Raw genomic sequence first — 20,354 nt, forward strand, 5'->3', positions numbered from 1 at the left:
ATAAGCTAGAAGGCTTCCATCCAACACAGAAAGCTTGGGGGGCTCAGAAGCTTACAAACAGTTCTGGATACAGCATATCTGTATCTGGACTAGACTAGTTACAGGAAAGGTAGGAAAGAAGTGCAAATGCGGGCTTTTAAACCACAAAATTGAAAGAGATGAAAAAACTGCCAAACAGCCAATAAACTACAATTTCTGGGCCAGAAACCACTCTTGTGGTAGATAGGCTACCTAGTGCTTACCACTCCCACTGATAAGCTAGAAGGATTCCCTCCAGCACAGAAAGGCTTGGGGGCTCAGAAGCTTATAAGCAGTCCTGGATATAGCAACTCTGTATCTGGACTAGACTATTTACAGGAAAGGTGGGAAACAAGTGCAAACATGGGATTTTAAACCAGAAGGTTGAAAGAGATGGAAAAACTGCCCAAACAGCCAATAAACTACAATTTCTGGGCCAGAAACCACTCTTGTGGTAGATAGGCTACTTAGTCCTTACCACTCCCACTGATAAGCTAGAAAGCGTCCCTCCAACACAGAAAGGCATGGGGGACTCAGAAGCTTACAAACAGTCCTGGATACAGCAAATCTGTATCTGGACTATGCTAGTTACAGGAAAAATGGAAAACAAGCTCAAATGCAGGCTTTTAAACCAGTAAATTGAAATAGATGGAAAAACTACCAAATGGCCAATAAACTACAATTTCTGGGCCAGAAACCACTCTTGTGCTAGATAGGCTACCTAGTGCTTACCACTCCCACTGATAATCTAGAAGGCTTCCGTCCAACACAGAAAGCTTGGGGGGCTCAGAAGCTTACAAACAGTCCTGGATACAGAAAATCTGTAATTGGACTAGACTAGTTACAGGAAAGATGGGAAACAAGCGCAAACACAGGCTTTTAAACCAGAAAGTTGAAAGAGATGGAAAAACTGCCCAAACAGTCAATAAACTAAAATTTCTGGGCCAGAAACCATGCTTGTGGTAGATAGGTTACCTAGTGCTTACCACTCCCACTGATAAGCTAGAAGGCTTCTCTCCAGCACTGAAAGGCTTGGGGGGGGGGGCTCAGAAGCTTACAAACAGTCCTGGTTACAGCAAATCTGTATCTGGACTAGACTAGTTACAGGAAAGGCAGGAAACAAGCTTAACATTTTTTTTGTAAAGTGAAAGGGAGAAAGGAGAAACAGAAAATAATTCTAAATTAAGGCTCTAAGTGGCTTGCCCTTCACATATGTTCTCTCTGTATTAAGTAGAATGAGCAAGTGACACTAGACTGGACTAGAGCTGGGATAGAGCTAAACAGATGGTACTGGTAGGAGTGTCTAAAGTCAAAATATGATCTCACTGTACTCGGTTGATTGAGCAAATGAGATAGACACAGGAGGAGTGCTCAAACATAAATTTACAGGAGGGCCGGGCAATTCCAAAGCCACCAAGATTAATACCAAAACAAGAACAGGGAGGGAGGGTGGGAAACTAACTGCAGAGAGAGAGAGAGAGAGAGAGAGAAAGGGAGAGAGAGAGAAAGACCACAGCATTCTATGAAACAATTAAATAGAAACATAAATAACTACAGAGAGACAGACCAGAATATTCAATGAAACAATTAAATAGACAGAAAAATAAAATGCAGTACAACCTTTAACACTGCAAGTTTGTACTTAACTCAGCTAGTGATGCAGTTGACTGTCGGTATGTAGCAGAAACAAAACAACTCAGATATTGAGCAGTAATAAATCAAAGATATGTGACTAACACTTATAAATACAGAGAAACACTCTAGGCTAAGAGTTTAGCCCTGAATATCAATGAAGTGAAGCACAATAGCCCCCACTACTGCAGAGAGAGTGAGAGAGAGAGAGAGAGAGAGACCACAGTATTCTATGAAACAATTCAATAGAAAAATAAATAACTACAGAGAGACACAGACCACAATATTCAATGAAACAATTAAATAGACAGAAAAATAAAATGCAGTATAATCTTTAACACTGCAAGTTTGTACTTAACTCAGCTAGTAATGCAGTTTATTGTAGGTATGTAGCAGAAGCCAAACAACTCAGATATTGAGCAGTAATAAAATTCCCAATGCCCTGGATCAAGTAACCCATAGTCCCACCAGGGGCTCAAATATCCTAGACCTGGTCATTACCAACATGGGAAATCAATGCTCCACACCTATGGTCACCCCATCGCTGGTCAGGTCTGCCCATGAGCTAATCACCCTTAACATCCACATCCCTTCCCCACACTCCAGTAAGGAAACCTCTGTAGCACACATCTCCAAAGCCAACATAATGCTACACATGTTAGATGTGACTAATGTCATGACACTCATGCAGATGAGAACTGAAAGGACAACTGCTGAATCCTACATGAAAGTACTGTATGAGCAGATCCACTCGTGCATGAATCGTGCCATCCAATACAGAACCAAGATGTTCATCACCAAGAAAAGGACACCAGTGTGGTGGCTTCCTGCCATAAACATACCATTCAACAAAAGGAAGAAACTGTTGCAGAAACGGGGGAATTTCCAGGATGCAAAATACTCCCTTACCAGCCACAGAAGGAAGCCGAGATCCCTCATAACATCCACCAAAGCTAATTACGAACATAATATAGCCAGAGATGCCAAAGACAGCTGCAAGCCATTCCATAGCTATGTCAGGAATCTAAATGGCAATGCTCAGATCTGCTCTGAGCTACAACAGGATGGTATTAAATATACTGCTCCCAAGGATATTGATTCAGTGCTGCTGTATTCTTAGCTTTGGATAGTGCATTTTTTACCTGTGTGGCCGTTATTACCGGAATTTGGCAATCTTTCGGTATTGAGATGGGCCTTTTAGGGGGTAAGAGAGGGGTGAAGTTTGCACTGAATTGATCTGCCAGGATACTGGCAATATCCTTGGCAAATCTGTATCTGGACTATGCTAGTTACAGGAAAAATGGAAAACAAGCTCAAATGCAGGCTTTTAAACCAGTAAATTGAAAGAGATGGAAAAACTACCAAATGGCCAATAAACTACAATTTCTGGGCCAGAAACCACTCTTGTGGTAGATAGGCTACCTAGTGCTTACCACTCCCACTGATAATCTAGAAGGCTTCCGTCCAACACAGAAAGCTTGGGGGGCTCAGAAGCTTACAAACAGTCCTGGATACAGAAAATCTGTAATTGGACTAGACTAGTTACAGGAAAGATGGGAAACAAGCGCAAACACAGGCTTTTAAACCAGAAAGTTGAAAGAGATGGAAAAACTGCCCAAACAGTCAATAAACTACAATTTCTGGGCCAGAAACCATGCTTGTGGTAGATAGATTACCTAGTGCTTACCACTCCCACTGATAAGCTAGAAGGCTTCCCTCCAGCACTGAAAGGCTTGGGGGGGGGGGCTCAGAAGCTTACAAACAATCCTGGTTACAGCAAATCTGTATCTGGACTAGACTAGTTACAGGAAAGGCAGGAAACAAGCTTAACATTTTTTTTGTAAAGTGAAAGGGAGAAAGGAGAAACAGAAAATAATTCTAAATTAAGGCTCTAAGTGGCTTGCCCTTCACATATGTTCTCTCTGTATTAAGTAGAATGAGCAAGTGACACTAGACTGGACTAGAGCTGGGATAGAGCTAAACAGATGGTACTGGTAGGAGTGTCTAAAGTCAAAATATGATCTCACTGTACTCGGTTGATTGAGCAAATGAGATAGACACAGGAGGAGTGCTCAAGCATAAATTTACAGGAGGGCCGGGCAATTCCAAAGCCACCAAGATTAATACCAAAACAAGAACAGGGAGGGAGGGTGGGAAACTAACTGCAGAGAGAGAGCGAGAGAGAGAGAGAGAGAGAAAGGGAGAGAGAGAGAAAGACCACAGTATTCTATGAAACAATTAAATAGAAACATAAATAACTACAGAGAGACAGACCAGAATATTCAATGAAACAATTAAATAGACAGAAAAATAAAATGCAGTACAACCTTTAACACTGCAAGTTTGTACTTAACTCAGCTAGTGATGCAGTTGACTGTCGGTATGTAGCAGAAACAAAACAACTCAGATATTGAGCAGTAATAAATCAAAGATATGTGACTAACACTTATAAATACAGAGAAACACTCTAGGCTAAGAGTTTAGCCCTGAATATCAATGAAGTGAAACACAATAGCCTCCACTACTGCAGAGAGAGTGAGAGAGAGAGAGAGAGAGAGAGACCACAGTATTCTATGAAACAATTCAATAGAAAAATAAATAACTACAGAGAGACACAGACCACAATATTCAATGAAACAATTAAATAGACAGAAAAATAAAATGCAGTATAATCTTTAACACTGCAAGTTTGTACTTAACTCAGCTAGTAATGCAGTTTATTGTAGGTATGTAGCAGAAGCCAAACAACTCAGATATTGAGCAGTAATAAAATTCCCAATGCCCTGGATCAAGTAACCCATAGTCCCACCAGGGGCTCAAATATCCTAGACCTGGTCATTACCAACATGGGAAATCAATGCTCCACACCTATGGTCACCCCATCGCTGGTCAGGTCTGCCCATGAGCTAATCACCCTTAACATCCACATCCCTTCCCCACACTCCAGTAAGGAAACCTCTGTAGCACACATCTCCAAAGCCAACATAATGCTACACATGTTAGATGTGACTAATGTCATGACACTCATGCAGATGAGAACTGAAAGGACAACTGCTGAATCCTACATGAAAGTACTGTATGAGCAGATCCACTCGTGCATGAATCGTGCCATCAATACAGAACCAAGATGTTCATCACCAAGAAAAGGATACCAGTGTGGTGGCTTCCTGCCATAAACATACCATTCAACAAAAGGAAGAAACTGTTGCAGAAACGGGGGAATTTCCAGGATGCAAAATACTCCCTTACCAGTCACAGAAGGAAGCCGAGATCCCTCATAACATCCACCAAAGCTAATTACGAACATAATATAGCCAGAGATGCCAAAGACAGCTGCAAGCCATTCCATAGCTATGTCAGGAATCTAAATGGCAATGCTCAGATCTGCTCTGAGCTACAACAGGATGGTATTAAATATACTGCTCCCAAGGATATTGATTCAGTGCTGCTGTATTCTTAGCTTTGGATAGTGCATTTTTTACTTGTGTGGCCGTTATTACCGGAATTTGGCAATCTTTCGGTATTGAGATGGGCCTTTTAGGGGGTAAGACAGGGGTGAAGTTTGCACTGAATTGATCTGCCAGGATACTGGCAATATCCTTGGGATCAATATATTTAATGCCATTCTGTTGTAGCTCAGAGCAGATCTCAGCATTGCCATTTACATTTTTGACATAGCTATAGAATGCTTGTGGTTGTCTTTGGAATCTTTGGCAATTTTATTTTCGTAACTAGCTTTGGAGGATTTTATGAGGGATCTCAGCTTCTTACTGAGGCTGGTAAGGGAGTGTTTTGCATCCTGGGATTTTCCTCTTTTCTGCAACAGTTTCTTCCTTTTGTTGTAAAGTTTGTTTATGGCAAGTGACCACCAGATTGGCTTCCTTTTTTTTGGAGGAGAGCATCTTGGTTCTATTGGGGATGGCAGGATTCATGTATGAGTGGATGTGCTCATACAGTGCCTTAGTGTAGGATTCAGCAGTCGAACTTTCAGTTCTCATCTGCATGGGTATCATGAAGTTTGTCACTTCTGATTTGAGTAGCATGAAGTTAGCTTTGGAGAAGTATTTTTATGGAGGTCTCCTTACTGTGGGAGGTGAGGGTGGGATATGGATGTCAAGGGTGATTAGCTTATGACCAGACCTGATCAACAAGGGGGTGACCATAGGTGTGGAGAATCAATTTCCCATGTTGGTAATGACCAATATTAGAGCCCCTGGTGGGACTAAGGATTAGTTGATCCAGGGCATTGGAATTTATGAATTCCTAGAACCATTCAGCAAAGGTGTTGGTACACGAGTAGTTTTCCCAATTAATGGCAGGGTAGATAAAAATCACCCAGTATTAGGGTATTTGGTTGTATTTTAATATTTTCCAGTATGTTTAGAAAGGGGTAGTGAGAATCTTGGGGCATGGCATCACCTATTAATAAACATTTGAGTCAAGTGTTCACATTCAGACAAAAAGTCGTCATAGTCAGATACCATCTTTGCCACCCTAACCATCTGACTCTTCATAACTGCCTTTTTCTGATGACTAGGGTGGCAGCTAGTGAAGTGGAGGAAGGCGTTAGAATATGTCGGCTTTCTGTAAATGACACTCTTATATCTCTTATTTGTCATATCTTTAGTAACTAGAATATCTAAATAGTTGATGTTAAATTCTTGCAAATTATATATAAACTCAAGAAAGGTAGTCATATTAGTTATGTTCCTTAAAAAAGTTGGAACTTCAGATGGTGAAGCCTTCCAAAGGAGGAACATATCATCCTGGTACCTAGTGTACCAGACAACATTTTCAATAAACCAAATGTTTGGAAACAGAAAGGTCCTCTCCCAGTGTGCTAAAACGCAATTGGCAAAACTGCCTCCACAGGGCGATCCCATTGCCACTCCAGATTTCTGCAAAAATATTTTACCTTCAAAAAACATAAAATTATTATTCAAGACTATTTCTAATAAGGTCTCAATCAGATAAATAGTATTATCATCCACCTTTTTACTGTACATAAAATCACGGACCCACTGGATACCCAAATCCTGTGGTATCACCGTGTACAGGTCTTTTATGTCAATCGTTAAAAACCACGAACCTGCCTCAAAAGGAATTTCATTCAAATTCTGAAGGAAACTCCATGAATCTTTACAAATCTGAGGTTCTTGGCTAATAAGGGGCCTTAAAATACTGTCAATAAATTTAGCACAAGCACATGTAATAGAGCCACGACTGTCTACAATAGGACGAAAAGAGGGGTTAGATAACGATTTATGAAATACAGGTTTTTATAAACCAATTCTTTTAAATGCTGGCATCATCCCTGTTAGAGTAGATTATTGTTCCCATGACAAAAGTCATAACAAAATTTTCACTGGTATCAACTTCCTTTTTACATTTAGTATTGATCATTATGAAATTAGGAAATTGTTGAATAAGAATTGGGCTCTGATAATGGATGACATAAAATTATTTAGCAATTTAGGTGACGCCCCAAAAATAACGTTCAGAAGAGGTCGTAACCTGAAAACCATGCTCGAAGTCAAACCCCACTCCCAAAGTAAACGTGTTTGTGGCATGACAAAATGTGGTGCATGCAGGCAATGTAAGCACATATGTACTGAGCCTTGTGTTAAAATTAAGAATGAAATGTGTAGGATTGTGGGGAGATTTAACTGTGAGACCAACAGTGTGGTTTATTTAGCTTTGTGTCAGAAATGCGCTACTTTTTACATAGGGAAGACAGAAAGAAAATTAAAGCAGTGCATTTATGAACACATTTATGCTATTAATCGGCAAGACTTAAATAATGCCCTTGCACGGCATGTAAGGGATTTTACTGATCATTATTTTAAATTTACTATTTTAGGTAAAATAACTGCCGATATTAGAGGTGGTCTGTGGCAGACTCATTTAGAAATGAGTGAACTGAGTTGGCAAATTCGTACGGGTGCATATATGTGCCCTGGTTTGAACGACCATGTTTCCATTAGTTGTATTTTGAAATATTTATCTTTGAAAAGGTAGAATTTGACCTAATTCAATATTATCTCAAGTTTACAGAAAAGTGCGTAGTTATTTATGTATTACATATTTTTATATATTTTTATATATTTGTATGTACACTTAAACAAAGTCATTAGCCCTGTAAAGGACAATGTGTATATATATTCAACATTTTTAACAATCAATATTTAAGAGATGTTGAAATGGATTTAAAATGTAAGGTTTGGTGAATGAAAGTCTTTATTTATTTACGTTTTTGCTAGAGTTTTGTTTTTATGTAAAATATTGCAAGTGTGGTTTCTGTAGAGCAAAAGATTTCTCAGCATTTAATTTTAACATTAATCGAATTGGACCCAATTAAGGTTGATTGTCTAATTAATAAGGGTATATAAATGCATTAGGAATTGTTTGTTAATGTTTGTCTGATGAAGGAGAGACACTGTGCCCTCCGAAAGCGTTTTGCTAACAACAAAACAGTATCCTTTATTGGGGTTGCGTTCTCAAGCTCTCTTTTTTGTTTTTTCTTTTTTGTTTTTATTAGTTTGTTCTGTGTCTTTTGTTGGCCATGAAGTTTTATATATATATATATATATATATATATATATATATATATATATATATATATATATATATATATGGGTCTACTTCATTTGACTAAAAATACACTTCACTGAAAATGAAATTGCTAGGACCACTTCACTGAAAGTCCACTTCACTGAAAACTTATTTGACTGAAATTAATTTCATTGAAAGTTATATATGGCCTTTTCCCCAGTGTAGTGCGATCCTGGAGTTAGTATATATATTAAGGGGGGATGTGGGGGGTGTGGGGGCAAAGCCCCCACATATGTTGGTTATATATTCTCTTCTGCAAACAGTTATTCATTGCACTTGTAAGTATCAATGTGTGCAGTTTAAAATGTTTATAATATGTGGGGGGCTACGCCCTCCACACCCCCCAATGTGGGGGACTGTGCCCCCCACACCCCCTTAATATATATACTAACTCCAGGATTGCACTACAGTGGGGAAAAGGCCATATATAATTTTCAATTAATTTTCAGTCAAATGAGTTTTCAGTGAAGTGGGCTTTCAGTGAAGTGATCCCACTGATTTCATTTTCAGTGAAGTGTATTTTCAGTCAAATGAAGTAGACCCATATATATATATATATATATATATATATATATATATATAAGGTCCACACTCTGTAATTCTCCTTCCTGCACAGCTGCACTGTTCTGCCTTGCTACAACACAGACAGCTGCCACATGTGGACCCAGCCTAACATTAGGGGGTATATATATATATATGGACAGATAGCAGGTAAGCGTATTACACACCTATGGCATGCTGCATTACATGTTAACATGACTGTCCTGAAAGTGGTGAGCTCTGGAACCTACATGTCCATCATAACAGCATTACTTCCACCACCAGTTTTTGGCCACACTAATCTACATGTCTTGCACTATGATGGCTTACATCTTGCCAGTCAGTGCTGATATGCAGAGCTGACAGCTATGGCCCATTGCCCACAGGGACAGACACTATTATCCATAGCAGTTGTTCAGCTGGACATCATTACATCAACACCTGATGGAACATATAAATCATTCCACATCATCTATCCCATTATTATGGACCAAGTACTACATTCAGTTACATGCATATATACTTCACATACCTGTTGTGGGAATGATGTCCCTTCTGGATAGTTTGCTGTGTGGATGGCTGGATGGATGTGTCTTTTTTTTGGCTTTCTCTCTCTCTCTCTCTCTCTCTCGGTCTCTCTCGACTAAATGGATTGAGCTGCTTTGAATAGATTGCAGCATGGATTTTGTAGGTGATGCACATGATCAGGTAATGGCGTCTGCACCAATCAGTGTCCACCACTTGCTACCTGCATGCAGCATGCTGTGTAGTACTTCCAATTACCACTGTCATGGCAACCCACTACTATAAACCCCTACATCATGTGGGCATGGTCCCTTTAACTTTCCTGTATGGAGAACATCCTTCCTGTGTGTGGGCAGCAGTATTACAGACAGCAGGTAGCAATACCTCTTACAAGAGGACTTGCAGACTTAGGCCAGCTACATATTTGTATGTGGTTCCAGACCTACAGACAGTGTGAGTAGTGTTGTTATATGCATTGTATAGTACCATTGTTACAGGGTTTGTGTGTACATACTAGTTTAACATGGAATGCAGTCTGTCTGCAAAGCTCTCAACTGTGGGCCTATCCACATGATAGCCAGAGGTGCGCCTATCATTTTTTGTCTGTCCACCACACAGGTCTTGTGTCAGATATATCACTGGCATTGTGTATGTTGAGTGCTAGCAGTACATGGCTACATCCATTTGTGTTTCTGACATCATATTCCAGACTAAGTGTATGTTGCAGACTACCCTGTAAAGCCAACAACTGTCTCAGTGTATAAAAACACTATTTCACATATGGCCCTGTGTTCCGGTCTCTGTCCTCCACCTATATACCAGGCTTTGTCCATATGACATGCAGTAATAGGTTGTTATGTAGTGGCCTGTGATTATGTTGTGCTACCATTCCTGCCATCATTCCAGTGCTGTTGTGGCCCCCACACATATTGTGGGGTAGGGTCCATATATATGTGGGCTTCAGCTGCACAAAATATGTGTGTCCTTCTGCAGTCCAGAGGTCAGTGTATGTAACAGTGTTATATGTCCCTGTAAGTCAGTCTATGGGAGAAGGGTATGCACCCTATATAACTTAGGCTGTTACAACATGTGAGGGATATTGGTAGTAAGCTGCCTTAAGGTATATGGCTGTAGATTACCATACATTTCACCTTGGGAACGTTGATGGCCTAGTGCTTACTGTCATACAAACCATTCTGTTTGTCAGTGTGACTGTGATGTTTTCAGTTAAGCATTGTTATGTAACAGATACATCCTCATTGTGGCAACTTAATTCTTTTCCCCCTAGGGGTTGAGTACAGAGTGTAATTTGAGGCTGCTGAACTATACATCTGCATTACTTACTGTTGATTGATTGTTATCCTCTGGCCCAGTCTTTCTTTACTGTTGTACTGCTTGAAGGCCTTGGCCTAGAAAACAACATATGTTATGCTTTCGCATTACTGTATAAAATGATCTGCTTGAGAGTTGCATTAATCAGTTAGTATGTATTTCAAAGTCTTAACAGCTATATGACATGGCATATACAACTGTAATTCTACACAATTAAACATTTCTTATGTATGCAAACCTGTATGTGATATCATATCCTTTGACTTCTCTGTGAGTATATGTTTTAGGCAACAATTGCCTTTTGTATGAGTGAATCATACAATGTCCATTTAAAAGGTGGCAACTGTAGGAATACTGGCTGTTCAATATGTTGTGCACCCTCTAAATATGTATCTTCCTACACATATCTATGTGTGTGTATGTGTAGTTACATTTATATTTATATATATATATATATATATATATATATATATATATATATATATATATGCATCTGCATATATATATGTGTGTGTGTGTGTGTGTGTGTGTGTGTGTGTGTGTATATATATATATATATATATATATATATATATATATATATATATATATATCTTTGGAATGTTTATTACTTCCACATTGTACATTCCCTATGGTAGTCAGACTGTACTGCACGATATGTTATTGATACCATCCTGACATCATACAGGTGGGATGGATTACTGTTAACGTCTTGTGGCCATGTTGTGTAGGGTCCTGGGTATGGGAGTTGCAACAGTTGGTATTGTGTTGCAGGGCAGATCTGTTTGGCTGTTGGGGAGGGGGTGATATCAGTACTTACAAGAAGTATTTAGCTTGGGCCCCCTCACCCCCATCAATGGTGCCTTTGGTCATATATGAATTTGTTATGTTCTCTTTTATATCTATAGATATATATCTGTATATACATACATATATATATATATATATATATATATATAGAGCTGCTTACATATATATCTATAGATGTATGCGTATATATATATATATATATATATATATATATATATATATATATATATATATATATTACACACACACACACACACACACACACACACACACACACACACACACACACACACACACACACATACATCTACATGTATAAATACAATTCCTGTACTGTTGAATGACTGTGCTGGATGATATGTTTGTGAAAACATGAGGATTATGTATATCTGACATGGCTTATTGGTAAATCACTTTTGCTATGGTGTGCAGGGTCCTGGTTTCGAGCCTTGCAAAGGCTGTTTATTTTGTTTCTGGGCAGAACAAGGGCCATTGGACACAGTGTGATTAAGACACTTTTAAGCAGTTGTAAGCAGGTTTGCTTGGGTTTGCTCAAAGGTAAACACTGCTAACTTCCGGTTACAGTTTCTTATACTCAGATAGCTTCTAAATTGCTTAACCTGTGTAGGCATTGCTTACCCCTGCACAAACAAGCTTAAACCTGCTTACTGCTGCTTAAAAGTGCTTACTCCCACTTACCCCAATGCTAAATTTTTTTAAAAGAAATGAAAAAAGGTTGATAGGAAAGTGGTATAAAAGGGGCACAAAGAGGAAAAGACAGTAGGGAAAATAGCTAGGGATGTGCAGGGCAGATGTAGGGAGGATCCATAGCTGCACATTTCTTCTACAGCAACAGCTGTGCATATACACTGATTTGGAGGTAGATTTGGACACTCATACCCCTGAGAGAGAGGTGAGGACAACAATAATATGTTGTGAAGACAATTATCCCAGAGTACATGTGTCCAGTGGACATGTGTGTGAAATGGACAGCTATATATAGGGTGAAATTTTTTCTGGGAACAGATTGCCCTTTTTTTTTAAGGTGAGAGTGGGATGGTGGGGAGGGATAGTAGGTATATTTGGGGAGGTAGGTTCAGTAGGATAACAGACAAGACAGACAAGACAGTATACAGGGGCGGTATATGACACGTGTGGGGGGTAAACACCTTAGATGGGGAGGGGAGTTTGGAAGTCGGAAGTCCATGGGCCCCCTAGTGGAAACAGTTGGACTGAGGTCCTCACCCATGGGCAGTCACCACTGCAGCTTCATGGCCTCGAAATTGGCTGTGCTGGGCCTGAGTAGGAGGGGCAGGATGACTCTCTAGTTGCGCCATGTGGCCTTCAAGCTGGTGCAGCAGATCTCCAAACTCCCTGCAGAGCTTGCTATGCACCAGACCCTGGACCTGATGATGGGTGACAGTATCCTGTCCACGCCTGCTCCCGGGGGGGGGGGCGAGCCCCATCCCCTGAGGCAGTTCCACCTGAAGGTGATGCAGGACCATTGGACAAGGAGGTCCCAGGGTGGGCCCTAGATGTGCTGGTGCCCGGTGCCATGGCCAGATGAGGTGGGAGAGGTGGGTCCACTGGGATTGGCCTTTCCAAATGTGCTATGGTGTTTCAATTTTACAACATAGGTGGCTTATTAATAGTCAACACATTCCAGGATTAGGTATAACAGCATGCATAGATATTCCAATTAACCCAAAACACCAGATATGGATCAGTTGCATAGCACACAGAACACATGCATATATGGAACCACAGTGACCATTACAACAGCATGCAGGTACATTGATGGCAGCATGCCTCCAATGTGGGAGTATTTCAACATGGCACATGCATAGAACAAATTTCAATATTTATCAAAAAATAGGGCATATGTCCCAACAGTAGATTTAATAGTGCACATACATTGAGTTGTGTATTTAGTTTATTGTTGCAGATGTGGTGGGGGGAGAGACAGATGTCAATTAAAAACATGTATATCCCTGTAGTTCTCATTACTTTCCTAGTCAGTGCTGTGATCTGTACCTTACAGGTATCATTATACTACCCTATGGCCTTAGTTTGGACAGTGGTCTGGATGTAGAGAACTATATATGTGAACTGAGTTTTACCTGCAGTATACACCTCTTACCTGGTATACCTGTGGAGGTATTGTTTGTTAACACTACCTGACTGTTTCTATGCATATTCCCAGATTCCAGGTTGATGTTATGCACATACCTCTCCATCTCTTATTGCGCACACTCTGGGCATGTGTTGATAACATGCAGGTGAAACCGGGACATATTTTGACTATTGCCCTCATAAACTTTTGGTGAGTTGTACAATGACAGGTTTGTTTTCATAGACATTTTCCAGATATTTACAGACCTGACCGTCAGTTATATGACAGTAAATGCTGCCTACATGTCATAGATTAGCACGGTGATATGCCAGGGGGACAGGGTAAGACCCAGCAGATATGAGCCAATTCTCTGCACATTCCAGACATATCTGTACAGTCGAGAGGTATGATTCTGCATACAGCTTACTGCCACTCCCAGGATTTGAGCCATGGCTGTGTGTGCTAAAATAACACAGTGTACATCACAGTTGGTGTGCTATATAGATATTTGCTGTGCATCTTTTCTCTGAATTCTTTCTATAAGTCTACCGTGGTTTTACAATCTGACCTTGTAATTCCATCACTGTTATATAGGGTTTCCTAGACAGTTTTATTATGTAGCACTGTGTGGATGACAGTGATGAGTAATACCTTATTAGTCAGAGATACTGCAACACTAACACTGCCATACAATACCAGACTAAACAATACCAGTCCAAGATTTCAATCTTTTATTTCTAGGCACAGTTTTCATATCTAACAGACCTGTGGGGGGAATGTTTGTTAACACTACCTGAATGTTGTCACACATATTACCAGATTCCACATTATTATTATGCACATATGTCACACTCTGTTACTGCACACACTCTGACAACATGGGGGTGAAGTTGGGACATACTTTGCTTATTACTCTCATAACACTTTGGTGAGTTGCTAAAGTGACAGGTTTGTTCTTATGGATATATTCCTGACAGTTACGATGTCTGACAATCAGTTGTGTGTCATTATTTGCTGCCTAAACTTCTGGGATCATCCCACTGATTTGCCAGGGGGACAGGGTGACAGGCAGGGGACTTACACCAATTATCTGGACTTTCTGACAATATCTGTACAGTTTTGGGGTATGATTCTGCATACAGCTTACTACCACTCCCAGGATTCGAACCATGGCTGTGTGTGCTAAAAATGCAACAAGTCACATCTCAGTTGAGTGCTCTGTTTGGATTATGTTATCTATCTTTTCACTGTTTTCTGTCTAAGTCTCTCTCAGTTGCACAATATGACCTCTTGGTCGTGCATGTTCCCGGTCTCACGTCCTGCAAGGGACGTTACGTAATCCTGAAGGCACGAATAATGGATGTTGGATGCAGGTCATCAGATCAGGTTTAGCACATGTCAGTGGGATTATGCATTGGCAAGTGCTGGTAAGCGTCGTTTAAACATGAATATACAGATATGCGCTAAACAGAGCTAAGCTTTCCTGAATATCGCGCAGATCACGGTCAACGATGTCCAGAACAGGTGAAACTAGCATTATTCACCCCTGTACTAATAGTGTCTGCTCTGAAGGGTAGAACGACCACTGCCAGGAGTAGAACACGCAATCATGTACACAATCACCTAACACTAAGCTATCCGAGATGTACCAACGGCAGGTGTGTATTGTGACAGGTTAAAACACAAACGTGCGGAGTCCAGGAAACAGTATACACCATGTACACAACGAAAGGTGTGTTCTCCCTCTCACTCTCTCTCTCTCTCTCTACATATATATATATATATATATATATATATATATATATATATATATATATATATATATGGTGATAGAGATATATAAGTTGATATATACGTGTTCACCTATATCTGCAAATATATAGATAGGTCAACGACATGTACACAACCATAGAGGTACAAATAAATAGGATACTGCCAACTATCGAATGTGTCACATACCGACACGCATAATCATGAGGCTGAAAGACCAAAAGACCACAGTACTGGAACACTAGAACTGAGAGTAATATTATCACAATGTTAAGGGACATGTAGTTATCGCTGCCGGTGCTGCGGTCCAGGTAGGTACTGTGTTCAACTGTGTATGTGATTGCTGTAGTCTGTGCATGTGTGTGTTGAGGGTGTCATGTGCATTTCTGTGGGACTGTAATGTGTGTGTGTGTGTGTGCTTGCATCGTGTGTCTGTTAGTGCTAACTCGGAGGTAGAGCAGTACGCTAGGTGTGGTCATAGCTGGCCGTAGGCATACGGTTACCACCTGTTCCACTTTAAGAGGGACAGCCCCTCCCTGGGCAGTTGTGTCCTGACATAAAATATTAAAAAGGGCAAATGTCTGAGATTGTAGGGCATAATTTTGTCCCATATATTATGTAATAGTTGCATTAAATAGTTATGCCTGTATCTAAAATACATAAATGTTACATGAAACATGATAAGTAGCTAAAGTGCTTCAAGAATAAGTATGTATTCAGGATAAAAGTATGTTCTATCCTGTGTACAGACCATGGGTATGTGTCGGCTTGGAAACACCGATGTGTGTCCTGCAAATGTCCCACTATGGCCATTTGAAAAGGTGGCAACCCATGCCAAAGAGGTTCAGTCACCAACACAACTGCAATGAGTGCAAATATCTGTGCCAGAAATACACGAGACAGCTGTCATTTAGTAACATTCCCTTACATATCAATGTATTTCCGGAGGTATTGAAGTATCAACCTCACCTGCATGCTATATAGAAACCAATTAACAATGGCTCAATGTATAAGCCCGTAACAACCATACTTTCTCAGTCTACTAAATGATAGGTCTTCAATTAGGGAAGGAGCCCGCACACACATATGGAATATGTAGAAATGCAGTCCCCACAAACCTGTATATGCTATGTACACCCCCCTACATCTTCCCCACATCCGAAACAATTGCAATACGGACTGTAATAACATCACAAACATCCACTCACTCAATTACATCTGCAGAACTGTTAACATACCTTGTGAGAGACACATTTGTAATGGCACCATGTGAAATCATAGCTGTTGTATAATGGAACAGACGGCGATGTTACAGGTTTTATTTGCAGTAGTCCCTTATCAGACGGTTGAGATGACAGGTACACTCACATGTAGAACCACATACTCTAGCCATCACACACAATCCATGGGGGACATGAATTCAAAATATCCGTGTCTGTTCAAATAGCAGTTGCAATTCCACACAACAAAACACATACAGGCCGTCTCCCCAAAGGTAGGGCAAAAGAGCAATGCCCAAGTGGAGAATTCAGTTATACCCCACTGTTGCCGCGTAATTTGTGAACGGAGTAGCGGCACAGCTGATGTGCATGTAATAATTTACTCAGGATACGACATGTTACAGGTATCGACGTATCTAAGGATGCCTTGCCATACATTCAAACAGTAAGCTTATACCATAGAACCGTTTAAACAGTAAATGTGTAAGAGAGATATTTTACGAAGACTCGTAAACAAGATATGTAGAACACTCAGTATGTCAGTGTATGTAGAGCCTGTTTTGTAGTAATTAAATTGTACGCAATGCATAAAGTGGGAAAAGGTATTATGTAGTGATGTCTTGTTGAGCATAGTAATGCTTGTAGAAATTGTGTGTCCTGCTGTGGGCCACAAGGTAAACATCTCATACACCACAAGGGATGCTACATGAAGGCTTTAAACACAACAATTCCACACCACCCGCCGTCAGTGGTAGGGTTTGTCCAACATGTAGGTGCCATAGCAGGGGATAGTATATGTCGATATACTGTCACAGTAGGCATGTGTAAGGGCATATAATGAGAATAACATGCCTAGGGTGGTCCTGCTGTGCAAGTATGCTTTGCATTATGGGATAGTGTTTAAAATATGTGTAATGTACAGTATTGTAGGTAGATATGTCAGATATTTTACACAGCATAACTGTTATATCATGCAAACAAAGGGTATCGTTTATTGGCATGTAGAATACACAATAACAGGATACATATGGCTTGTAGTCACGGGACACTGTAACAGCATGATAGCTAACTGAAATGGAAGAGCTACTCAATTATCCATGCACAAAGGACATGTAATAGCTTCACAGGTTCATAGTGAGGTACTATGCTGTCTGGCCAAGTCCATGTGTAAGCCCAACGACAGTGTTGTTACCGGCGGCACCTCCCTAGGGTAGTGTCCTGTCTGTGAACAGCAGAGCCATGTGTTACCTGCAGCTGTGTACAGTAACAGCCACTGCAGTGATCCCTGCGTACATGTGTGTCACCCATACACCCATCAAGGTATCTCATGAAGAGTGCTAGTGAGTGTCCCTGCTTGATGTACATAGGAATCGTGTTCCAAAGCAGGTGAGTGTCTGGTTCAGGAATGTATCCCTCAAGCACATCCCACTCATCGTTGCATTTGTGCACATATCCATGAGCATGTTGCTCTCAGTGGCCTTTGCTTATGTTGCTTATGTGGAGTATATCCATAAATATTGTTGTGGACATGGGCTCTGTATGTTCAGCAGAGGTCACCCCTGAGTATGCAGTATGCAAGTGTGTACAGTCGTGGTGTCCGTAGTTGTGCCGCATACGTCATCCTTCGGAGGTCAATAATCCTCATGGTGTGTTAATGTTGTGGTATGTAAAGGCATTGCTGTTCCATAAGGTGCACCCCAAAAGGGGTGTTGTACCCCTGAACATGTGTCATACGTCAGGAGTATAGAGGTACAATGGATGCCTTTGTTCCAGCTACAAACCCATTACAGATAAGAGTGGCCACTTAGAAGGATATTCACGCCACATTGGCAATATGGTTATCAAATGAGTGGGTGCTATATACGTGTGTACTAAGATCCCATATAAAGTCACATGTTTGTAGGGGACTACCACCTATGTGACAGTCAGTGGGTGATTTGTATAATCCAAAGGGGATGTCTATGCACCTTGTGTTATGCAGCTTGAGGCCATGTTATTGACATCAGGTATCCGTCACAGTGACACCCATATGGAGGGTGTCTGTATCAGCTGGTGGATCAATCATGGCTCCTTGTTTGCAGTCATCTGGATACCTATTCAGGGAAAGTCCCTCTGTGCTAGCCTGTACCTCAGGGAAGCATATACCAAACATGAGGGTCCCTATGACCGAGGACTGTGGTACGCCAAGTGTAACTGAATTACTGTAGGTACCACGGTATGCTACCCTCATTGTGTGGGTCCTGTCCGTGAGCCACTTTGCATAACATCCCGAGACGTAGGGGTCGATGTGCAGGTGGATGTGTATGTTGTCTATACCAGAATGGAGAATGGTGCTGAAAGCCAGTGAGAGGAGAATGTAGGCTGTGTGAACCCCCTTACCATCATCAACTACCCTGGTAACTGTATCCATACCTCTCAACCATACCGAATTACTCGGTTTTACCGACTTTTGTGGTCCAAATGAAGGGGTACCACAATTCCTGAGTGGCACCCCTTCATTCCCGATTTTTTACATTTATTTTTTAAGTTTTTAAAATACTGCGCTGTTGGAGCTGACGTCATCATGTGCATGATGACGTCAGCTCCATCAGGGCTACCAGCCAGTTGGATATGAGCTCAAGGAGCTCACGTTGTTATTTCCAGCTGGTCTGGCTGCAAATGCGAGCAGGAAATCTCGCTCACGATTACAGGGAAGTTCATCAACAGCAGCACTCACTTTAATGCAGGCAAAACGGAATTTCTGATGTTTGGATGCTCGTTTTGTCCTCTGATGATGTTAACAGCAACAGTGGATGCGACAAGATTGCAAGCATATTGCATCTCAGACTCAGCTGCTCAGTAAGAGTGCATTATTTTTTTATGTAAATTCAGTGTAAGTCAGACTTATTTAAATTTTTATGCCCATGCAAAAATCAGTTCTAAATGTAATGTATATGTATGACATTTTGCTGATGTGGTACAATTAACATTTACTGAACCAAACGTTTTATTTTATTTATTTATACACAGCTACCTCTGCTAAAGTTTTATTTTTGTATTTATGCACAATTATCACTGCTAAAGTGACAGAACAGCTTTTGGGGACAAAAATATAATTTACCGGGTTGGGCAGAACTAGCTATACCGGCAAGTCTGTCACCTAAAACTGGAAATAAATCTAATCTTGTAAGATTTATATAGTTATTTGTAGGGGGGTAAAGTGGTCATCCTTACAGTTTATCCTAATAAGATGCACCTATGATGGGTTACCTTTGTCTCTGCTGAAAGATACACTGTGAAATATGGGTACTAATATGTGGTATTATATATGTTGTCTGATCGATAACTAATGAAAACAGTATGAATCTCTTATTAACTTGTTGTAATGAGGAGGGATCTGTGATCCTACCTCTGTAAGAAACTATTAATTGCATGTTTACATTGGGCTATATACAAGTTATATGCTGGACTGCATCTTGACAAGAGTGCATTTTATGGGTTTATCAGCTTTGCAAACATTATGTAATATATTTTTCCATTTATACTTCATGCAGGTGTGGATTTTCTAATCTAGTTTATGACTGTTAATTGTGCTGTTTATAGGCCTTCACCAACCTTACTGTTTGAGGTTTGCCAGTACAACCCATGGATGTCTGGAAGCACAAAATACAGGGAGTAGGTGACAGGCTAGTTTATTTTATGCAGTGAAATAGTGGGGGGCAAAGATGGAGGGCTTGCTTCTTGGATGTGCAGTAGCTCATTTTTGGGAATTGGAGTTATGAACAAATAAATGATGAATAGCA

This window comes from Protopterus annectens, chromosome 2.part0 (genome assembly GCF_019279795.1).
Source record: "Protopterus annectens isolate FY-2018-M chromosome 2.part0, PAN1.0, whole genome shotgun sequence".
NCBI classification, from domain to species: domain Eukaryota; kingdom Metazoa; phylum Chordata; order Ceratodontiformes; family Protopteridae; genus Protopterus; species Protopterus annectens.